Consider the following 24,086-nt stretch of genomic DNA (forward strand, 5'->3'; position numbering starts at 1 on the left):
AGATTTTATAATGACATCTGAAAAGTGTTAATAATTATTAGAAAGATTAACCTCTTTTTTTTTTACTTAAAACATTGGTTTTCTCTACTGGACACTTAGGCTTTTATTAAATACTTCTAAATATAATTCTCCCTGGCTATTTTGAGAATATTGTTTAAGTAGCATTGAAATTTAACTAGAATTCCTAAAAGTATGCTAATGCTTTTCTTCAAGCAGTTCCAATTCTGAATGGAGTGCAAAAAACGTTAGGTGGTAAAGGGAGGTGAAGGGATAGTCCACGAGTGATCACACCACATATGTCTTAACTGTCAAAGTCTATAGCTCGCCAAACTGAAATGCTCATGAAATTCTTCTGTAAAATATCAAGTACCATACTAACGTTGCAGCTCTTTTTTAGTCCTAACTAAAATGCAATAGCTTAAAGACAGACAACATACACTTAAGTGATATTTTTAATGCATAAAGTTTGCCTGTTTTGACTATTTTGACCAAGGTTGATACTTTGAGCCACTTTAGAACTTGGCTTTGCATTGATGATATGTAAGTGATACAAATCCTTTCATTGTAAGAAAATTTTGATTATTTCAAATTAAATATATTAAATGTATTTATATTTATTATATTGTACTTAACTTCCGTAATGAGATCACTAACTTGTTTTCTAAGAAAATATTGAAACTTCAGCTTTAAATTTTTTGCTTGATGATCTTAGACAAGTTCCTTGACTTCTCTTCTTTTCAGTCTCCAATCTGAAAAATAGAACCAAGTATATCCATTTCACAGGGTGATAGAAAGTGTATAGAACATTAAAGATGGCCTGGCATAGTATATTTATCTACTTTTAAAAATCATCACTAGGCACCTCACTAATTTATATCTCTATCATGGAAAATTTACAGAGTTATTGCTTTATAGATATTTTAAATTATTTTATCTTAAGCATGTCTTAATTCTTATGAAAGAATAAATTTTACTTGATGTTTAGTAATTACATTACTAGACTAAAAAACAAAAGCCATAATATTTTAATAGACCACAGCTGGCATAGGTCTACACCATCACAGAACTACATGCATTTAGGGTTGATTATTTTCATCTTCTGTTAGCTTCTGTCAGGATCTCTAATAATAGGTTATTCTACTACTCTTTCACTAGAAAAAATAAACTGGAAAGGACACAAGATACAGTCAAAACAATTCTGGTTTGTATTTAGATGACCAGTTTAGGATCATTCCTTTATAGTTATTAGATCTATGGCACTGAGCAATCATTATCCTTATGTCCTTTTTCAGGGATTTTTCAACAGTCTGTTGAGGAAGCCAAAGGACCTTCCCAGTCATTTATCATTCATTGATGTTACTTTCATCTGTGAACATATGGACTTGGTTACTTTCATTAGAAAAACAAAATTGCAGGGTTTAAACTGTTGTATTCCTACAAGACAATTTCTTACAAAGGAATGAACACATACAAAATATTGTTCAGTCTTTATATCTTAAAGTATAACATGAGAATGTATTTTATGCATTATTCTTAATATGCATGGTAGAGAATAGAAGCAGCTCTGTTTTTCAGTGCCCTAAATAAAAAAGAAAAAGTTAAAATTATATTTTAATTTCTTCACATATAAGCATATTGGGCAACAAAAGGGAAGGCAGCCCAACCTCAGGACAAGAAACATTGACAAGTTTTTGTATATGAAATGAGATTGGTGGACAATTTTGTCTGCCACTTTTAAGACAAAAAAAAAATTTTTAATCTTAAAAATTGTTAAATTTTGTCCAGACATTTGAAATAATTCAGATAGAACCTTCACCACCAGAAAGTTAAGAAACCAGTGTTTGTAATATTTCTTGAAAAATATTATCTGGATAAAAATGGAAGGACTTTGTATTCTCTTTGAAGCTCATGAATTTAAATTTCACACATTTCATTTACTGACTTAAAATTAATTTATTAACTACTTTGTGGCCTGGAAAGAAGACAGACATTTCCCATGATTTGGGTAAAAAATTTCCTAAAACATGAAATGTGTGATGATAAAATATTAACTGAAAAATACTTAAGTAGAATCAAATAAATGTTTCACAAGTTTTAATGTTATGTATGAACAAAATTATCCTTAAAAATCCTGCAAGTCACCCTGAAACCGATTTTGAACATTTTGTATATACATACAATTATTTTGTATGTACAATCTATGTCTTTATATATGTATAAATGTATTATTTACATGAATTAATTTTATACATATTACATTTTATATCCACACAGCCTCATGAATCTATTGTTGTTAGTGTCATTTTATCAATAAGGCTAAGCTGCAATGGCAACTGGACCAAGGTTACCAAGTAGAAAGTTGCAGAATCAAAGTCTATTAAATAAATAATTACTAAGAGGAAAAAAAATCCATATCTTTATAATCCACACTGGGCAAATCAAATGTTACTGATTTAATTTAAAATATCTAAGTCAGTATTCCAACAGTGAATGAAACATTCTCTCTCTCTCCCTCTCTCTCTCTTTCTCTCTATGCCCTGAAAAGACAAAAATACAAATTCTACTCACCTCAAAGAAATTTTTTTAAAAAATGCCTTGCTTTAAGGGATTAAAAACAAATAATAAAATCTCATTGAATAATGGAAGGTATGGAATACAGCTATCATATACCCATAAGTAAGGGTGCCTCCTTTCTCTAAACAAGAGCATCTAGAAACCCTTATTTTTATATTTGATTGGCCAATGCTAAAAGACTTAGTTCCGAGGTTGTCAAAGTGTGGTCCCGGAACCAGCACATCAGCATCACCTGGAAACTCATTAGACTTGTCAGTACTCTGCCTCCTCCCCAAACCTACTGAATCAAAAACTCTGAGGGTAGGGCCCACTAGTCTGGTTTAACAAGCCATGCAGGTGAGTTTTATATACTAAAGTGTTTGAGAACCTGTGGCTTACTGAGACTATGTGTTTTATTTTCTCCCCTCAGGTGTGGGTGAAACGAAGCTTCACCCCTGAGTCTGCAACCTTAGACAAGTTTCTCCACAATGCTACTCTGAGATCAAGATCTCAACTGTACATCCTGGAGACAACACAACAACACAAGGGAATAAAATATTATACAACTGTCAGAGGTATTCTGGAGTTCAAATTAGATGATATACAATGACACCAAGGAAAATACATTGTGAAATTTGACGAGATTCTGAACTCAGAAAGAGATGCTGCTCTATTCATTTCAAAGCAACTCATAATGAAAGTGTTCCGCCGGGCGCGGTGGCTTATGCCTGTAATTTCAACACTTTGGGAGGCCGAGGCGGGCGGATCACGAGGTCAGGAGACCGAGACCATCCTGGCTAACGCGGTAAAATCCCGTCTCTACTAAAAAAATACAAAAAAATTAGTGGGGCGTGGTGGCGGGCGCCTGTAGTCCCAGCTACTGGAGAGGCTGAGGCAGGAGAATGACGTGAACCCGGAAGGCGGAGCTTGCAGTGAGCCGAGATCGCGCCACTGCACTCCCGCCCGGTCGACGGAGCGGGACTCCGTCTCAAAAAAAAAAAAAAAAAAAAAAAAAAGGTTTTCCAGCTTAGCTAGTTTCCGGCATTAACTAATCACACCTCAATCTCACTTTTACTTTTGCTCTTCTTGTTTTTTTAACTGGCACCTGGAGCAAGTCAGTTACATTCCTCATTTTTCAGGGACACCTTCGATGCCAGATTCTTTTTGCCTTCCGGTAAGTTTTTTTTTTTTTTTTTTTTAGTATGTTGGCCATTTAGCGGGAGGGAGGATAAGAAATAAAGGGACAGTATTAGAGCGTTAATAAATTGTTTTCTGTAAATTTGTTTTAGGATGTTCACATGTAGTGCTTCTTCAAGATTTCTAAAAGTATCTACGTTATGGCTTCACTCTATCATTGTAAGCCTTACTAGGATTCCTGAATTTTGACATATATTTATTTTTTCTTCTGACTCAAGCTTTGAATGACAAGAATACTGTCATGTTTTCTATATTTTCCACAAGATGGAATAAAATACCCATCAACTCTCTTTACATATATACTTTTTAATAAATTGTTTAAACTACTTACATCTCCAAAGGCTAATTTGGGATGATACAGAAATGCACGTTTTTAAATACATATCAAGAGCATATTAAACAATTCCACAGCACAGATGAATAATATTGTTACCAATGAAATTTATGCTGTATCCTAAAACAAATAGCCAATATTTGACATAATAAAGCAAATATCCTTTTACCTTTACTATCAGTTTGGGGGCTGCTAAATTATTGGGGAAGTGGCAAGTAAAATTTTCTTTTTATATTTTCTGAAAATAAAATAATTTGGTTATGTTCCAGGTCAGTATACAAAGAGCTTTTCTAATTTATGCATAAATTTTTAAAATAAAGTATAATAGAGCAAAAAGCTCACCAGCGTTTAGAACTGTCCTGATAACAGAATGCCAGGGTCTGGCCTTGAAGTTTGTGTAAAAAGATTGTAGGTGCCAAATCATCTCCATTTCTCATATCATGATTAATTCTCCAGAGAATTATAGCAGGTACACAAATTAGAAGAGCTCTTTGAATCTTACTTTCAAATTTGAAAAAGAAAATGTGTATTGTTTTACAACATAGCTTTTGAATTAATGTGTTTTTAATTTATATTATTATTCTGACCTAATATTTAGGTATTATATATTTGAAATAAAAAGACAAGCCACCATCATATTAAGCATGACATGAAGTACCCGGCATATTCTGAGTTATGTGTACAGGTAATTAGTTCTAACTCAAGGTAATGTTCTCATAAATAGGAAACAAATATTACCAAATTCATTAATTAGTCATGCTTATACTTCTGTCATTTGGAATAATGTGTTTGCTTGAACTAAGGTTTCCTATTTATTAGAGTCATTAATGACTGTCAGTAGGATACAGTGCTCTAACATTTCACCAATATTTGAGAAATGCACAGGTATTGCATTTCTTAACAGGGGACTAGTCTCATTTTATATCTTTATGGAATGACAACCATAGTATTAAATTCCCTTGGCCTATTTCTACTACTTTCCTTTATTTCATTCATCCTACTGTGCTTCCTCTACCATTTTTATTCTTATAACATGTATATCATTGTATCATAATTACTTGTTTGCATTTCTGCCTTCCTCCACTAAAGCACATGAATCATTCTGCTTCTCATAAGCATCCTCATTTATTGTTTAATGAATTTAAACATTCACTTATACACATATATTTCAATAAAACTTTCAAATAAACTATTTTAGCTAAATCAAAATATTTTAGCTGTTAATATACATATGCAGTCATTCTTCTATGAATATATGCAACATACATTACTTTGCATTATATATCTAAACACAAACACAAGGACTATTGTATTAGTCCTTTTTCATGCTACTGATAAAGACATACCCAAGACTGGGTAATTTATAAAGAAAAAGAGGTTTAAAGGAATCACAGTTCCATATGGCTGGGGAGGCCTCACAATCATGTTGGAAGGTGAAAGGCACATCTTACATGGCAGCAGCCGAGAGAAAATGAAAGCCAACTGAAAAGGGAACAAGAATAAAAATATATATCCATGCTAATGGGAGGTTGCTTATAAGACAGTGTCTTACATAGATGATGTATTACAAGTTATTGATTCCAATATTTTTAAAAATCTACCACAACACATTATCAACAAAATAAAATAAAATCACACAAAATCATGTTAAATATTTTGTTATGATATTTTATGCAACTTTTTAAAGCATATATTATTTCACCTAACTAAAACGTATATGAATAATATTTCTACATTTTCATAATGAATTAAGACAGCATTTCCCAAAGAGTGTTTCAGAAAATATGTCTTTAGAGATGTTCTTTTTAAAAAATGAATTAATGTTATATAGATTAAAAATAAGCATATGAAAATGTTCTCAACAACATAAGTCGTCAGGGAATTGCAAATTAAAACAACGAGATACCACTACATACATATTAGAATGAGTCTAATAAAAAAAACTAAATTCAAATTGCTGACAAAGATGCAGAACAAGAATTCTCATTCATGCTGGTGAGAATATAAAATGGCACAGCCACTGTGGGAGACCACTTGGCTATTTTATACAAAAACAACACTTTTCCTATACAACGTAGCGATCATGCTACTAGATATTCATCCAGCCAAATTGGGAATGTATGACCACATAAAAACCTATATGTTAACGTTTATAGTGACTTTATTCACAGTCAGTAAAAATGGGAAACAATCAAAATGTCTTTCCATAGATGAATAGATAAACTTGACACATTCATATAATGGAATATTATTCAGCAATTTAAAAAATAAGCTCTCAAGCCATGAAAAGGCATGAATAACTTTTTTTTTTTTTTTAACTTAAAGTTCTGGGATACATGTGCAGAACGTGCATGTTTGTTACATAGGTATATGTGTGCCATGGTGGTTTGCTGCACCTATTAACCCATAACCTAGGTTTTAAGCCGCACATGCATTAGCTATTTATCCTTGTGTTCTCCCTCCCCTAACCACCCCCCACAGACAGGCCAGAGTGTGTGTTGTTTCCCTCCCTGCATCCATGTGTTCTCATTGTTCAACACCCACTTATGAGTGAGAAAATGCCGTGTTTGGTTTTCTGTTCCTGTGTTAGTTTGCTGAGGGTGATGGCTTCCAGCTTCATTCAAGTCCCTGCAAAGGACATGATCTCATTCCTTTTATGGTTGCATAGTATTCCATGGTGTATATGTACCACATTTTCTTTATCCAGTCTGTCACTGATGGTCATCTGAGTTGGTTCCATGTCTTTGCTATTGTGAATAGTGCTGCAATAAACATACATCTGTATATATCTTTATAATAGAATGATTTTTATTCTTTCGGGTATATTACCCAGTAATGGGATTGCTGGGTCAAATGGTATTTCTGGTTCTAGATCATCGATGAATTGCCACACTGTCTTTCACAATGGTTGAACTAATTTACTTTCCCACCAACAGTGTAAAAGCTTTACTATTTCTCCATAGCCATGTGAGCAGCTGTCCTTTATTGACTTTTTAATAATCACCATTCTGACTGACATGAGAGGGTACCTCATTGTGATTTTAATTTGCATTTCTCTTAATGATCAGTTAAGCTTTTTTCAGCCATGTAAATGTCTTCTTTTGAGAAATGTCTGTTCAAGCCCTTTGCCCACTTTTTGATAGTGTTGTTTGTTTTTTTCTTGTAAATTTGTTTAAGTTCCTGGTACATTCTGGATATTAGATCTTTGGCAAATGGGTAGAATGCAAAAATTTTCTCCCAATCTGTAGGTTGCCTGTTCACCCTGATGATAGTGTTTTGTTGTTGTTGTTGTTGTTGTTTGTTTTTTGTTGTATGTTTGTTTCTGTGCAGAAGCTCTTTAGTATAATTAGATCCCATTTGTCAATTTTAGCTTTTGTTGCAATTGCTTTTGATAATTTCATCATAAAATATTTGCCCATGCCTATGTCCAGAATGGTACTGCCTAGTTTTGCTTCTAGGGTTTTTAGGGTTTTGGATTTCACATCTATGTCTTTAATCCATCTTGAGTTAATTGTTGTATAAGGTATAAAGAAAGGGTCCAGTTTCAGTTTTCTGCATATGGCTAGTCAGTTTTCCCAGCACCATTTATTAAATAGGGAATAATTTCCCCATTGCTTGTTTCTGTCAGGTTTGTCAAAGATCAGATGCTTGTAGATGTGTGGTCTTATTTCTGAAGTCTCTGTTCTGTTCCATTGGTCTATATGTCTCTTTTGGTACAAGTACCATGCTGTTTTGATTACTGTAGCCTTGTAGGATGGTTTGAAGCCAGGTAGCATGATGTCTCCAGCTTTGTTCTTTTTGCTTTGGATTATCTCAGCTATGCAGGCTCCTTTTTGTTTCCATATGAATTTGAAAGTATTTTTTTCTAGTTCTATGAAGAATGTTGGTGGTAGTTTAATGGGAATAGCATTGAATCTATAAATTACTTTGGGCAGTATGTCCATTTCACAATATTGATTCTTTCTATCTGTGAGGATGGAATGTTTCTTCATTTGTTTGTGTCCTATCTTATTTCCTTAAGGAATGGTTTGTAGTTCTACTTTAAGAAGTCCTTAACATCCCTTGTTAAGCTGTATTCCTAGGCATTTTATTCTCTTTGTAGCCACTGTGAATGGGAGTTCATTCATTATTTGGTTCTTTGCTCGTCTATTGTTGGAGTATAGGAATGCTCATGATTTTTGCACATTGATTTTGTATCCTGAGACTATGCTGAAGTTGCTTATCAGCTTAAGGAGATTTTGGGCTGAGACGATGGGGTTTTCTAAATATACAATCATGTTGTCTGCAAACGGTGACAATTTGACTTCCTCCTTTCCTATTTGAATACCTTTATTTCTTTCTCTTACCTGATTGCCCTGGCCAGAACTTCCAATATTATGTTGAACAGCAGTGCTGAGAGACGACATCTTTGTCTTGTGCCAGTTTTCAAAAGGAATGGTTCCAGCTTTTGCCCATTCGGTATGATATTGGCTGTGGGTTTGTCATAAATGCCTCTTATTGTTTTGAGATATGTGCCATCAATACTTAGTTTATTGAGAATTTTTAACATAAAGGGATGTTGAATTTTATTGAAGGCATTTTCTGCATCTATTGAGATAATCATGTGGTTTTTGTCATTGGTTCTGTTTATGTGATGGATTACATTTATTGATTTGCATAGGTTGAACCAGCCTTGCATCCCAGATATGAAGCTGACTTGATCATGGTGGATAACCTTTTTGATGTGTTGCTATATTTGGTTTGCCAGTATTTTATTGAGAACATTTGCATTGATGTTCATTAGGGATATTGGCCTGAAGTTTTCTTTTTTTGTTGTGTCTCTACCAGGTTTTGGTATCAGGACAATGCTGGCTTCATAAAATGAGTTAAAGAGGAGTCCCTCCCTTTCAATTGTTTGGATTATTTTTTGAAGGAATGGTACCAGCTCCTCTTTGTACTTCTAGTAGAATTTGGCTGTGAATCATCTGGTCCTGGGCTTTTCTTTGGTTGGTAGGTTATTTATCGCTGCCTCAATTTCAGAGCTTGTTATGGTTCTATTCAAGGATTTGACTTTTTTCTTGTTTATTCCTGGGAGGGTGTATGTGTTCAGGAATTTATTCATTTCTTCTAAATTTCTAGTTTATTTGCAAGAGGTGTTTATAATATTCTCTGATGGTAGTTTGTATTTCTGTGGGGTCAGTGATAATATCCCTTTTATTATTTTTGATTCTATTTGATTCTTCTCTCTTTTCTTTATTTGTCTAGCTAGCAGTCTGTTTTATTATTTTTTCAAAAAAATCAGCTACTGGATTCATTAATTTTTTTGGAGGACTTTTCATGTCTCAATCTCCTTCAGTTCCATTCTGATCTTAGTAATTTCTCATTTTAATTTCCAAAACATCATTTTGACAAGGTGAGAACTATTTTCTAGGCTTCATTGCCCACTAAGAATGAAGGAGAACTAGGTAACCCACCATATTCACCAACAGTAACATTCTCCTCAATTGATTTCTGGTTGTTTCTTCTGCTTTTCTTTTTCAACTTTTATTTTAGGTTCAGGGTTATATGTGCAGGGTACATATATGTTACATGGGTAAATTATGTGTCATGAGAATTTGGTGTACAGATTATTCCATCATCCAGGGAATGAGCATACTACCTAATAGGTAGTTTTTTAATCCTCACCCGCTACCTCCCTCCACCTTCAAATAGACCCTGGTATCTATTATTTCCTTCTTTGTATCTATGTGTATTCAATGTTTAGCTTCAACTTATAAGAAAAGCACATACTGTACTTGATTTTCTGTTCTTGTGTTAATTTGCTTAGGATAATGGCCTCCAGTTCCATACATGTTCTGCAAAAAACACATTATTATTATTTTTTATGATTGTATGCTATTCCATGGTGTTTATGTACCAAAATTTCTTTATCCAGTCTACCATTGATGGGCATTTAGGTTGGTATTGTGTATTTTTGCTATTGTGAATAGTACTATAATGAACATAAGCATGCATTTGTCTTTATGGTATAACAATTTATATTCCTTTGGCTATATATCCAATAATAGGATGGCTGGGTTGAACGGTAATTCTGTTTAAGGTTCTTTGAGAAATCTCCAGACGGTTTTCCACAGTCTCTGAACTAATTTACATTCCCACTAGCAGGGTATAAGTATTCCTGACTCTCTGCATCCTCACCAGCCTCTGTTATTTTTTGACTTTTTAATAATAGCCATTCTGACTGGCACGAAATGCTTTTGATTTGCATTTCTCTAATGTTTAGTGATGTTGAGCACTTTTGATATGCTTGTTGGTAATGCACATGTCTTTTTTTGAGAAGTGTCTGTTCACATCCCTTGCCTATTTTTAATGAGGTTGTTTGATTTTATTTAAGTTTTTTCTATACTGTAAATATTAAACCTTTGCTGGGTGCAAAGTTTGCAAATATTTTATTTTATTCTGTAGGTTGTCTGTTTATCTGTCAATAGTGTCTTTTGCTATACAGAAGCTCTTTAGTTTAATTAGGTCCTACTTGTCAATATTTGTTGTTGTTATCGCAATTGCTTTAGGGATCTTTGCCATGAAATCTTTTCCAGGGCCTATGTCCAGAATGGTATTTCCTAGCTTTTCTTCTAGGGTTTTTATAATTTTAGGCTTTACATTTAAGTCTTTAATCTATCTTGAGTTGATTTTTGTATATGGTAAAATGTAGGGGTCCAATTTTAATCTTTCGCATATATAGCTAGCCAGTTATCCTAGCACCCTTTATTGAATGGAGAGTTCTTTCTTCATTGCTTGGCATTGTCTACTTTGTCAAAGTTCATAGGGTTGTAAGCGTGCAGCTTTATTTCTGCTCGTCTGTCATCAAGAGCTCTACCAATGATCTTCATCAGGAACACTTGGTTCAGTGTTTTAGAATCACTTGACAGTGATTCTAAAATAACACAAGATAATGCTAAGCTACAGAAACTACATGTATATATACATTGTGATATAAATTACACACCTTACCTTTATTGCCAAAGTAGTTTGCTTCAGTTATTTATTTTAGGTAATCTGAGCAAAATTACAATGTGAAATGTAAAATAACAAATAAAAAATAGCTTTGCAGCACTTAAATTAATGAGCATTATGAAAATAAATAATTGTATTGAGTGATATAACAGTCTCGGACATTTTATATTTCTGATTCAGCTTAATATTTATCACAAATGGCTTAAGGAAATTGCTATGACCTCCAATGTAGAAAAGAGAAAACTGAGGCCCAGATAAGTTTTCACTTGTAGTAAAATTAGATCTTTTGTATTTAAACATAAGAAAGTTTCATTGCTTAATCAGTAAAAATATACACATCTAATGATTTCAGTTATTTAATATAGCCACACCTAAAATTATATTCAATCAATGTGAAATTTATAAGTAAATGTACTCTTTTATTTGATCTAGAGTGTTTATGCCATCTATTATGTTAACAACTTTAAATTATCCAATTAAATTGTAATATTAAGTGCTTAGTGGTATACAAAATAATAAAGGCAATTTATTTTTTATTGTGTGGGCATTCTAGTGGAAATCTGTTTACATTTCACAATGTTTGCATAGGCAATAATGCCGCTTTGTGAATTATGAGCTTGTGTTTTAAATGAGAACATTATTTTAATTATAGAATATCTTAAATGGAATATAAAGGCTAGCAATGTAATTTTATTTTAATGATCTCAATTTAAAGAAATACAGCTATCATTTTCTTAATGCTAGTAGGAGTCCCATCATTGTGCTTCGTAACACAAAAGCATTCACATTTGAATTCAAAAGCATTTTTAAAAATTTTCTGCTTCTTTCCCTGTAGACAAAAGAAAATTATTGGAGCAGTAGTAAGAGAGATCAAACCAACACTTTACAGAGAATGAACAATTATCTGTCTCATTTGACCAATCCCTCAAATTTAGCTTTGTACATGGTCATAAAAATCAAGAGTCTGCTCAATTTCAGTGAGAGGCTAAACCTTTCTGTCTCCCAGAGTAAGATCCTGTTCTAGTTTTCACAATAGCTAAAATTACACCACTGGAAATGCTTTGAAAAAAGTAAAATCATCTCTCTTATAAATGACAGATGCTTTTGCAATGTTGTACAGTATTTTCACTAGCATTTTGACTTAAATGAACTTAATATATTACTTTGTGCTCTTATACAAGTGACTTAGATCAATATGAAGTTGCCTTGAGCACAAGGGAAGTGGAAATGGAGAGAAGGAAAAGGTCTGAACTGGATGAGATTCTTTTTCACTGACTGAAATCAAAATTGGAATACCTTAAGCAAAAAGGAAAATGACTTACAAAGGTAATGAGGTGTCTCATAAACTACCAGGAAATCAATATAACTGGGCCTTAGGATTTAATACCAAGCCCAGTTCCCCATCTTCCACATTTCCTATTCTCTAGCCATTTGTTTTATGCTCTCTGAAGACCCACAATGTGGTTCACATGGCAGAAAACTTGACAGCAGAGAGCATCTAGTTTAATATCTTATATAAATAGTTTAAACAGCTTCAGCTTCCAGAAAGACTATAAGATTTTATCTCTATCTCAAGGCTTATATTTTTAGGAGATCACTGTGGCTTCATCTTGAGTGTAGAATCTAACTGTGATCAGTTGCACATATATTTAGTTCTAGTGCAAGACTCATGCATTCTTCCAGTCGTGAGGATTATAGAATCACAGAATATAAGATCTAGGTTTATGTAAGGTCCTATAATCCAGTCCTTTCATTTTACTTATAAACAAACTGAAGTTTAGAAAGCAAAGTCAACTTTTTCAAGAGAAGCAGCAGAGACACTGCTCATGCCCCAGTGTCATCAAGAGCCAAACTTATTCTCGGTACATATATATATTGTCAGAACACAATGGATACTATATTCTTTCAGTGACCACCGCTCCCCCCAAAATTATTTATCTTAATTTACATATTTAAATTTCAAAATTAATTCAAGTCCAACAGTGCATAAAGGAGAAAAAAATTCAAAATTAATAAACACATAAATTTTAAACTATATAAAATATAAAAGAAAAAAGGCAAAATTCCCTATTAATACACTTCTCTCCCAGAGGCAATCAGTGCTAATAATATCCACTTTGCAATCCCTAATTATGTTCTATACATCATTTGTGTGTGTGTGTACACATCTGTGTGAGCTCACTTGTGTAAATATTTTCAGCATAAATTGCCTTAAATGGATAAATGATTATGAGACTTGGTGTTCTTAACATCTTTACATTCATTGCATATATGTTTACTTTTTTAATAGCTATATGACATTGCAATAGTATCTACCTACTATCATTTATTAACCGTCTATTTATTGAGAGATATTTAGGTTGCCTCCAAAATTTTATATGATAAACAATAACGAAGACTGGTAGCACCTCTGTGCTTCCTGGGACAGAGCTCTGTCCCAGGTGAAAGGCCCTCTGCCATTGCCTCTTTCAAAATCCCTTCACCTGGTGCCCCAACTTGTAGCAGGAAGGCCCACAGCTCTACAGCTGCTACTCCTATTGCCCTCAGGATTAGGAGCAAGAAAAAAGTCTAAGGACGAACTCAGGCCTCCAATACAGCACAGCTGCCTTATGGAAAAGCAGCCAGACTGCTTTTCAGGCAGTTCCCTGCCCCTGTTACTCTTCACTGAGCAGGGCCTCTCAACCTGGCCCCCCAGTACAGCCTCCCTGCCCCAAACTGAACACTTTAGTTGGTGACTGGTCTGTGTTTCTGTGGGGAGAAAATCCCAGAGACAACCCCTCTCCCTTTACAGTCCCTCTCCTATTACAGCTCCAGTGGTACCACCCTTATGGTCCTAGGCCTAAGGAAGAAAGAAAGGGCCTGATTGTGTGGCTGGCATCTTCAGCATGCTGCAACCACCATACAGAGAGGAGCCCAGCCTCTCTTCTCTGTGAACCTTCATCCTCTACTGCTCAAAATAGAGGGCCCCTGGCTCAGGATCACAAAGCAGATGCCCCACCCCCAACTCCAACTGAGCATTCCCACTGGTGGTGGCTCTGTTTCCCTGGGGTGCAGCTCCCAGTGGCAACTGATAGACTCTCTGCCGTTGCCACCACAGTTGTTTTGCCCTTGTTGTCCTCATATTGGGAAATAAACAGCGTAGGGCTTTACTTGTGCCTCGAGCATGCCAAAGCTGCCATATGGAGAGAAGCCCAATCTCCCTTCTCTGTGAGCCCCTGACACCCTGCTCTTCACCAAGCACGGCCCCCAGCTTGTAACCACAGTGCAGTCACCCCACCCCGTGGCTGAACATTTTCACTGGTGGAGGCTCTGCATTTCTCTGGGGTAGAGCTTCCAGAGGCAACTGAAATCCCTCCTGCCACTGCCTACTGTAGTGGTACTGCCCTTGCTTCCCTCAGACTGAGGAAGAAACAAAGACCCTGAGTGCTTTGCTCCAGCACACCACAGCCACCATAAAGAGAAGAGGCCAGTCTGTCTTCTATATGAGCCCCTGCCCCTACTGTTTGTAGGAACCAGGCGAAGGCCCCTAGCTTGGGCCCACAATACAGATACCCTACACTGGGCTGATTGCTCTGATTGGTAGCAGCTCTGCATTTCTCTGGGGTAGAGCTGCAAGACACAAGTGAAAGGCCCTCTGCCATTGCCTTTTTCAAAATCCCTTCACCTGGTGCCCCCCAAGCTGGGGAGAGAACATAAAGGCTGAGTTCACCCCAGGGCTATGATGATGTGCAGCCAAGGAATGCCTAGCCAAAATCTGCAGCCAGTACTTTAGTAGGAGAGGAGCCCATACTCTCAGAGCACTGAGAGGGAGCACAGTTGCAAATGCAAGGTGATATGGTTTGACTTGGTGTCCCTACGAAATTTCATCTTGAATTGTAATCCCCCAAATCCCTAAATATCAAGGGAGGGACCTGATGGGAAGTGACTGGATCACAAGGGTGGTTTCCTCCATTCTGTTCTATTGATAGTGAGTGAGTTCTCACAAGATCTGATGGTTTTATAAGGGGCTGTTTCCCATTCGCTGCCTGCCTCTTTCTCCTACCTTCATGTAAGATGTGCCTGTTTCCCCTTCCACCAGAATTGTAAGTTTCATGAGGCATCCCAAGTCACACGAAACTGTAAGTCAATTATAAATTGACTTCTTTTTATAAATTGTGCAGTCTCAGAAAGTTAGTCATAGCAGTGTGAAACTGAGCGAATACACAAGGAAATACAGAGGAGTTGCATGGCTGAGCAATAGCCTACCTCCCAGCCACTACACTTAAGCACCATCTGCTGAATCATAGCCCGAATTGTAACACCAAAAATATGTTGTTTATATACACTCCCCTCCCATCAAACCAAGGACAAGAATTCAGCTACAAATAAAGACCCTGCACAAAGTCCTGACTTTCTTGAAACATCCAGAAACTGGCTGGGTGCAGTGGTTCATGCCCGAAATCCCACCACTTTGGGAGGCCGGGGTGGGAGGATCACCTGAGGTTGGGAGTTTGAGACCAGCCTGACCAACATGGAGAAAGCCCATCTCTACTAAAAATACAAAAATTACCCGGGCTTGGTGGCGCATGCCTGTAATCCCAGCTACTTGGGAGACTGAGGCAGGAGAATCGCTTGAACCTGGGAGGCAGAAGTTGCAGTGAACTGAGATCATGCCATTGCCCTCCAGCCTGGGCAACAAGAGTGAAATTCTGTCTCAAAAAAAAAAAAAATCCAGAAACTAACCCAAATGACTACACTCAAATAACACCACAGTAATAGGAACACCAGCCCATACAGATGAGAAAGAACCAGGGCAAGAACTCTCACAATTCATGAAGACAGAGTGTCTTCTTACCTCCAAATGACTGCACTAGTTCCTAGGCAATGGCTCTTAACTAGACTGAAATGGCCAAAATGACAGAAATAGAATTCAGAATATAGATAGGAATGAAGATCATTGACATTCAGGAGAAAGTCAAAACCTAGTCCAAGAAATCTAAGGAATACAATAAAATGATACAGGAGATGAAAGATAAATTGGCCATATTAAGAAAGAAACAAAGTAATCCGATAGAGCTGAAAAACTAACTTCAGGAATTTCATAATAAAATCACAAATATTAACAGTAGAATTGACCAAGCTGAGAAAAGAATCTCAGAGCTTAAAGACCCATTCTCTGAAATAAGTCAGACAAAATTAATTTAAAAAAATAAAGAGGAACAAAACCTTTGAGAAATATGGAATTATGTAAAGAGACCAAATCTATGACTCATTGGTGTTCCTGAAAGACAGAAAGAAAGCAAGCAACTTGGAAAACATATCTGAAGCTATTGTTCAAGAAAACTGGCCCAACCTCACTAGAGAGGCCAACGTGCAAATTCAGGAAATGCAGAGAATTTCTGCAAGATACTATACACATAGGCATCAGATTCTCCAAGATCAAGATGAAAGAAAAATGTTTAAGACAGCTAGAGAGAAGGGGCAAGTCACTTACAAAGGTAACTGTCCCAAGCTAACAACAGATGTTTCACCAGAAACTCTACAAGCCAGAAGAGATTAGGGGCCTATATTTAGCATCCTTAAAGAAAATAAATTCCAACCAAAATTTAACATCCACCCAAACTAAGCTTTGTAAGTGAAGAAGAAATAAGATCCTTTTAAGACAAGCAACTGCTAAGGGAATTTGTTACCACTAGACCTGCCTTATATGAGGTCCTTAAGGAAGTGCTAAATGTGAAAAGGAAAGAGCATTATCTAACACCACAAAAACACACTTAACCCTTTTCTTATTTATAAAAAAAGGTGCCAACTCACTGCCAGCTCTCATTTAATTTTACATAAACATGTTCTTTGAGGCTGAAGCAAATATGACTAATTTTCAATGTGAAAATAAAATACAAAACTGTTCTTGGATAAACATAACTACATCAGAATTGTCTTAATCATCAGAATCATCTATTTTGGAAAAATCAAATTCATCAACTAAATCTTCAGCCAATAACTGTTCAAAAATGATGTTAACACATGTAGGAATGCTCCGTTTTCTAGGATTTGACATTTTCAGTGATTGAGAATTACTGTATTTTGTAAATGAAAATACTACTAAAAACAGAAGGCTATAAATAAAATGTCTTTTGTTTCCAAAGTTGATATATTAGAGTGATAAAATAATAATAAAAGCAAGATATTTTGTGGCAAAATTATATCTGGGTAAACACTGCAGCCATAAGTGCTGCCAGCAAGTATTCTCGGGGAAAATGTGAAAAGGGTTGAGTACACAGACCACTAACATTACAACACAACTACACAATCAAGCTGACATTAATAACCAGCTAACAGCACAATGATAGGATCAAACCCATACATATCAATATTAAACTTGAATGTAAATAGCCTAATTGCCCCCAATTCAAGGGCACAGAGTGGCAAGATGAAAGAAGCAAGACCCAACTGTATGCTATTGTCAAAAGACCCATCTCACATGCAAAGACACCCATAGGCTCAAAATAAAGGGATTAAAAAATCTATCGAGCAAATGGAAAGCTGAAAGAAGCATGTCTTAATGTCTAATTTCAGACATTACAGTGTTCAAACCAATAGTAATCAAAAAAAGACAAAGAACGCCATTATATAATGGTAAAGGGTTGAATTCAACAAGAAGACTTAACTATCCTAAATATATATGAACCCAACACAGGAGCACCCAGATTCATAAAGCAACTTCTTAGAGATCTACAAAGAGACAGATAATCGCAAAATAACAGTGGGAAACTTCAACAACTTACTAATAGTATTATATAGACCATTGAGTCAGAAAGCTAACAGATATTTGGAACCTGAATTCAACACTTGACCAAATGAACCTAACAGACATCTACAGAACTCTTCACCCAAAACCAGTAAAATATGTATTCTTCTCATCCGTGCATGACACATACTGTAAAATTAACTACATAATGTCATAAAACTATTCTCAGCAAATTTTTTAAAAGAAAATCATATTAAAAACATTCAGATCATAGCACAATGAACATATACATTAATACTAAGAAAATTGCTCAAAACTACAAAATTACATGGAAATTAAACAACTTGCTCCTGAAAGACTTTTGGTTAAATAATAAAATGAATGCAGAAATCAAGAAATTCTTTGAAACTTATAAGAATAAACATACAACATACCAGAATCTCTGGGACACATCCAAAGCAGTGTTAAGAGGCAAATGTATAGTACTAAATGCTCACATCAAAAATTAGAAAGATTCAAATTAACAACATAACATCACACCTAGAGGAGCTTGAAACACAAGAGCAAACCAACCCAAAAGCCAGCAGAACAAAGGGAATCATCTAAATCCGAGTTGAACTGAAGGAAATTGAGATTCAAAAAATCATACAAAAGATCAATGAATCCAAGGATTGCTACTTTGAAGGAATAAATAAGATAGACATACCAGTAGCTACAGTAACAAAGAAAAATAAGAAGAAGATCCAAATAAAAATCAGAAATGATGATAGGGGCATTACAACTGACCACAGAGAAATATAAAAAGCCCTGAGAGACCATTATAAACAACTCTATATACAGAAACTAGAAAACATAGAGGAAATAGACAAATCCCTGGAAACATACAACCTCCAAAGATTAAAGCAGGAAGAAACTGAATCTCTGAAGGGATCAGTAATGAATTCCAAAATTGAATTATTACAAAAAAGTCTGCCAATCAGAAAAAGTCCAGGAACTGATGACTTCACAGTCAAATTATAGCAGGTGTATAAAGAAAACCTGGTATCATACCTACTGAAACTATTCCAAAAAATTGAGGAGAAAGAATTTCTCCCTAACTCGTTCTATGAGTTCAGCATCATCCTGATACCAAAACCTGGCAAAGACAAAACAAAAAAAGAAAACTTCAGGCCAATATCTTTGATTAACATAGATGCAAAAATTCTCAACAAAATACTATTAAACAAAATCTGTCAGCATATTAAAATGAACCCACAGGATCAAGTAGCCTTCATCCCTTGGAAGCAAGTTTAATTCAACATATTTAAATCAATAAATGTTATTCATCACACAAATATAACTAAATAAAACCACATATGATCATCTCAATAGACACAGAAAGGCTTTCAATAAAATTCAACATCCCTTCCTGTGAAAAACTCTCAACAAACAGGGCATCAAAGGAACATGTCTCATAATAATAAAAGCCATCTATGTCAAGCACACAGCACACATCCTACTGAATGGACAAAATCTGGAAGCATTCTCCCTGAGAACCAGAACAAGATAAGGATGCCGTCTCTCACCACTCCTATACAACATAGTACTTGAATTTCTAGCCAGAACAATTGGGTAAGAGAAAGAAATAAAACTCATCCAAATAGGAAGAGAGGAAGTCAAATTATCTCTGTTTGTAGGTTACATGATTTGATAGTAGAAAAAAACCCATTATCTCTTCTCAAAAGTTCCTAGATCTAAAAAAACAACCAGCCAAGTTTTGGGATACAAAATCAATGTGAAAAATAGTAGCATTTCTATAAAACAATGTCAAAACAGATAGTCAAGAACATAATCCCTCTCACAGTAGCCACAAAATGAATAGAATACCTAGGAATACAGCTAACCAGAGAAGTGAATATTCTCTAAAATGGGAATTACAAAACACTGCTCAAATAAATCAGATATGACACAAACAAATGGAAAAAAATTCATGCTCAGGAATAAAAATAATCAATATTGTTAAAATGGCCATACTGCTCAAAGCACTTTACAGATTCAATGCTTTTCCTGTCAAACTACCAATGACATTCTTCACACAATTATAAACTTTAAAAAAATTCGTATGGAACAAAAAAGAGCCTGAATAGCTAAAACAATCCTAGGCAAAGAAAACAAATCTAGAGGCATCACACTACCCAACTTCAAACTATACTACAAGGCTACACTAACTTAAGCAGTATGGTACTGATATTAAAAAAAAAAAACAGATATGTAGACCAATAGAACAGAATAGAGAGCCCAGAAATACAGCTACACACAACCATCTTATTATCTCTGATCTTTGACAAAGTCAACGAAAACAAGAAATGAAGAAAGGATTCCATATTTAGTAAATGGTGCTGGGATAACTGTATATCCATATGCAGTAAATTGAAACTAGACCCCTTCCTTATACCATATGCAAAAATCAACTAAAGATGGATGAAAGACTTAAATGTAAAACCAAAAACTATAAAAATCTTAAAAGAAAACCTAGGAAATACCATTCTGGACATAGGCCCTGACAAAGATTTTATGGTGAAGACTCCAAAAGTGAGTGTAACAAAATCAAAAATTGACAAATGGGACCTAATTAAACTAAATACCTGCACAGCAAAAGACCCTATCAATAGAGTAAACAGACAACCTACAGAATGAGAGAAAATGTTTGCAAACTATGCATCACACAAAAGTCTAACATCCAGAATCTATAAAGAAATTAAAGAAATAAACAAGCAAAAAACAACTCAGTAAGTGGGTACAATAAATGAACAGACATTTTTCAAAAGAAGATATACACGTGGCAAACAGGTATATTTTAAAATGTTCAGCATCACTAATCACTAGAGAAATGCATTTCAAAACCACAATGAGCTACCACTCCACAGCAATCAGAAAGACTATCAATAAAAAATAAAAAATGAAAATAAAAATAAACAGATATTGGTGAGGTTGCAGAGAAAGGAAACTCTAATAGACAGCTTTTGGCAGTGTAAGTTAAATCAACCACTGTGGAAAGCTGTCTGGAGATTTCTTAAAGAAACTTAAACAGAATTAGCATTCAACCCAGCTATCCCATTATTGGGTAAATACCCAAAGGAATATAAATTGTTCTATTATAAGTACACATGCATGCCTATGTTCATCATAGCACTATTCACAATAGCAAAAATATGGAATCGACCTAAATGCCCATAAATATTAGACTGACAAACAAGGGATAGTATATGTACACCATGGAATAGTACACAGTACACAACCATAAAAAATAATAACTGTGTTCTTTGCAGCAACATGGATGAAGCTGTAGGTCAGTTTTCTTTTTTTCTTTTTTTTTTTTCTTTTGAGACAGTCTCTCTCTGGCACCCAGACTGGAGTGCAGTGGCGTGATCTCAGCTCACTGCAAGCTCCACCTCCTGGGTTCATGCCATTCTCCTGCCTCAGCCTCCCGAGTAGCTGGGATTACAGGCGCCCACCACCACGCCCGGCTAATTTTTTTTGTATTTTTAGTAGAGACAGGGTTTCACCGTGTTAGCCAGGATGATCTCGATCTCCTGACCTCGTGATCCACCCGCCTCGGCCTCCCAAAGTGCTGGGGTTACAAACATGAGCCACCGTGCCCAGCCAGCTCTAGGTCATTTTTCTAAGCAAACTGATGTAGAAACAGAAAACCAAATACCTCATGTTCTCTCTTATGAGTGGGATCTAAACATTGATTACACATGGTCAAATATTTCGATCCTTGTAAGTGGGATCTAAACATTGAGGGTGTAGGGTAGTGGGAGGGAGAGCATCAAAATACTACCTATCAGTTACTATGCTTATTACCAGGGTGATGTAATAATCTGTACGCCATGCCTCTGTGATACATAATTTACCTATGTAACAAACCTGGACATGTATCCTTGAACCTAAAATAAAACCTAAAAATAATAATAAATGATAAAAATAATAATAATAAAATATTTTTCATATAAAATTGTTTCAATAAAAAAATTGAAACAAATATTTATCTGTATACAGTAATCATCAGATAAATAATATGAAAATTTCAAGTTTTAAAAAAACATTTTAAAGGGAAACTATATAAATTTAGATTCCCACCCAGACTTATCAGAATGTATATTTATCAATCTACTTCCTTTTTGTTTACCATCCATCAAGTATTTCATTTTTTTATTTCAATTTTTTATTTTTGTACTTCAATAGGTTTTTGGGGAACAGATGGTGTTAGGTTACATGAACGAGTTCTTTAGTGGTAATTTCTCAGATTTTGGTGCAGCCATCACTCGAGCATTGTGCATTGTACCCTAGGTGTAGTCTTTGATTCCTCACCACCCTCCACCTTTTCCTCCAAGTTCTGAAAGTCCAATGTATTATCTTACGCCTTTGTATCCTCATAGCTTAGCTCACACATATAAGTAAGAACAAAAGATGTTTGGTTTTCCATTTCTGAGTTATTTCACTTAGAATAACAGTCTCCAATTTAATCCAAGTTCTTTTTATGACTAACTAGTATTCCATTATATATATAGATTATATATATGCCATCCCTGCATCCCTGGTATTAAACAAACTTGATCATGGTGTATTATCTTTTTGATATATAATCTATACTATATACACACACACACACACATACACATATATACATACCACGTTTTCTTTATCCACTCATCGATTGATGGGCATTTGGGTTGGTTCCATATTTTGCAGTTGCAAATTGTGCTGCTATAAACATGCATGTGCAAGTGTCTCTTTTGCATAATGAGTTCCATTTTTCTGGTTAGATACCTAGTAATGGGATTGCTGGATCAAATGGTAGATCTACTTTTAGTTCTTTTAGTTATTTACGGAATCTCCACACTGATTTCCATAGTGGTTTTACTAGTTTACATTCCCACAAACAGCGTAAAAGTGTTCCCTTTTCACCACATCCATGATAACATCTATTTTTTATTATTTATTTTATTACGGCAATTCTTTCAGGAGTGAGGTGGCATCACATTGTGGTTTTGATTTGCATTGCCCTGATAACGAGTGATGTTGAGCATTTTTCCGTATGCTTGTTGGCCGTTTGTATATCTTCTTTTTGAAATTGTTCATTCATGTCTTTAGCCCACTTTTTGATGGGATCATTTATTTTTTCTTGCTGATTTGTTTGAGTTCATTGTAGATTCTGGATATTAGTCCTTTGTTGAATGTGTAGATTGTGAAGATTTTTCTCACACTTTGTCGGTTGTCTGTTACCCCTGCTGTTATTTCTTTTGCTGTGCAGGAGCTTTTTAGTCACATCTATTTATCTTTGTATTTGTTTCATTTGCTTTTGGGTTCTTGGTCATGAAGTCTTTACCTAAGCCAATGTCTAGAAGGGTTTTTCTGATGTTATCTTCTAGAATCTTTATGATTTCACATTTAGGTTTAAGTCCTTGATTCAGCTTGAGTTGATTTTTGTATAAGGTGAGAGATGAGGATTCAGTTTCATTGTTCTACATGTGGCTTACCAATTATCCCAGGATCATTTGTTGAATAGGGTGTCCTTTCCCCACTTTATGTTTTGGTTTGTTTGGTCAAAGATCAGTTGGGTGTAAGTATTTGGCTTTATTTCTATTATTTACTATTGGTCTATATGCATATTTTTATACCAGTACCATGCTCTTTTGGTGACTATGGCCTTATAGTATAGTTTGAAGTCAGATAATGTGATGCCTCCAGATTTGTTCTTTTTGTTTAGTCTTGCTTTGACTATGCAGGCTTTTTTTTTATTCCATATTAATGTTAGGATTGCTTTTTCTAGTTCTGTGAAGAATGATGGTGGTATTTTGATGGGGATTGCATTGGATTTGTAGATTGCTTTTGGCAGTATGATCATTTTCACAATATGGATTCTATCCATCCATGAGTATGGGAACATGTTTCCATTTGTTTGTCCCATCTATGATTTCTTTCAGCATTGTTTTGTAGTTTTTCTTATAGAGTTATTTCACATCCTTGGTTAGGTATATTTCTAAGTATTTTATTTTTATGTGTGGCTATTGTGAAAGCAGTTGATTTGTTGATATGATTCTCAGCTTGATCATTGTTGGTGTATAACAGAGCTACTGATTTGTGTAAATTAACTTTGTATCCTGAAACCTTGCTGAATTTATCCAGTTTTAGGAGCTTTGAGGATGAGTTGTTAAGGTTTTCTAGGTATACGATTATATCATCAGCAAACAGCAATCATTTGACTTCCTCTTTACCAGTTTGGGTGCCCTTCATTTA

General features: G+C 35.1%; 2 long non-coding RNA genes across 2 annotated transcripts in view; one reads left to right on the top strand and one right to left on the bottom strand.

Annotated features, from left to right (window-relative positions):
* The window catches only part of LOC129058710 (uncharacterized), a 32,889-nt gene extending 29,581 nt beyond the window's left edge, over positions 1-3,308 (top strand). Inside the window, exon 3 of the long non-coding RNA XR_008524015.1 lies at positions 2,984-3,308. This is a non-coding gene — a long non-coding RNA (uncharacterized LOC129058710). The remainder of the gene's footprint in view (positions 1-2,983) is intronic.
* LOC129058707 (uncharacterized) overlaps positions 65-24,086 on the bottom strand; it is a 67,928-nt gene continuing 43,906 nt past the window's right edge. The window contains exon 7 of the long non-coding RNA XR_008524012.2: positions 65-749. This is a non-coding gene — a long non-coding RNA (uncharacterized LOC129058707). The remainder of the gene's footprint in view (positions 750-24,086) is intronic.

The sequence above is a fragment of the Pongo abelii genome, chromosome 2 (assembly GCF_028885655.2).
Source record: "Pongo abelii isolate AG06213 chromosome 2, NHGRI_mPonAbe1-v2.0_pri, whole genome shotgun sequence".
In the NCBI taxonomy this organism is placed as follows: domain Eukaryota; kingdom Metazoa; phylum Chordata; class Mammalia; order Primates; family Hominidae; genus Pongo; species Pongo abelii.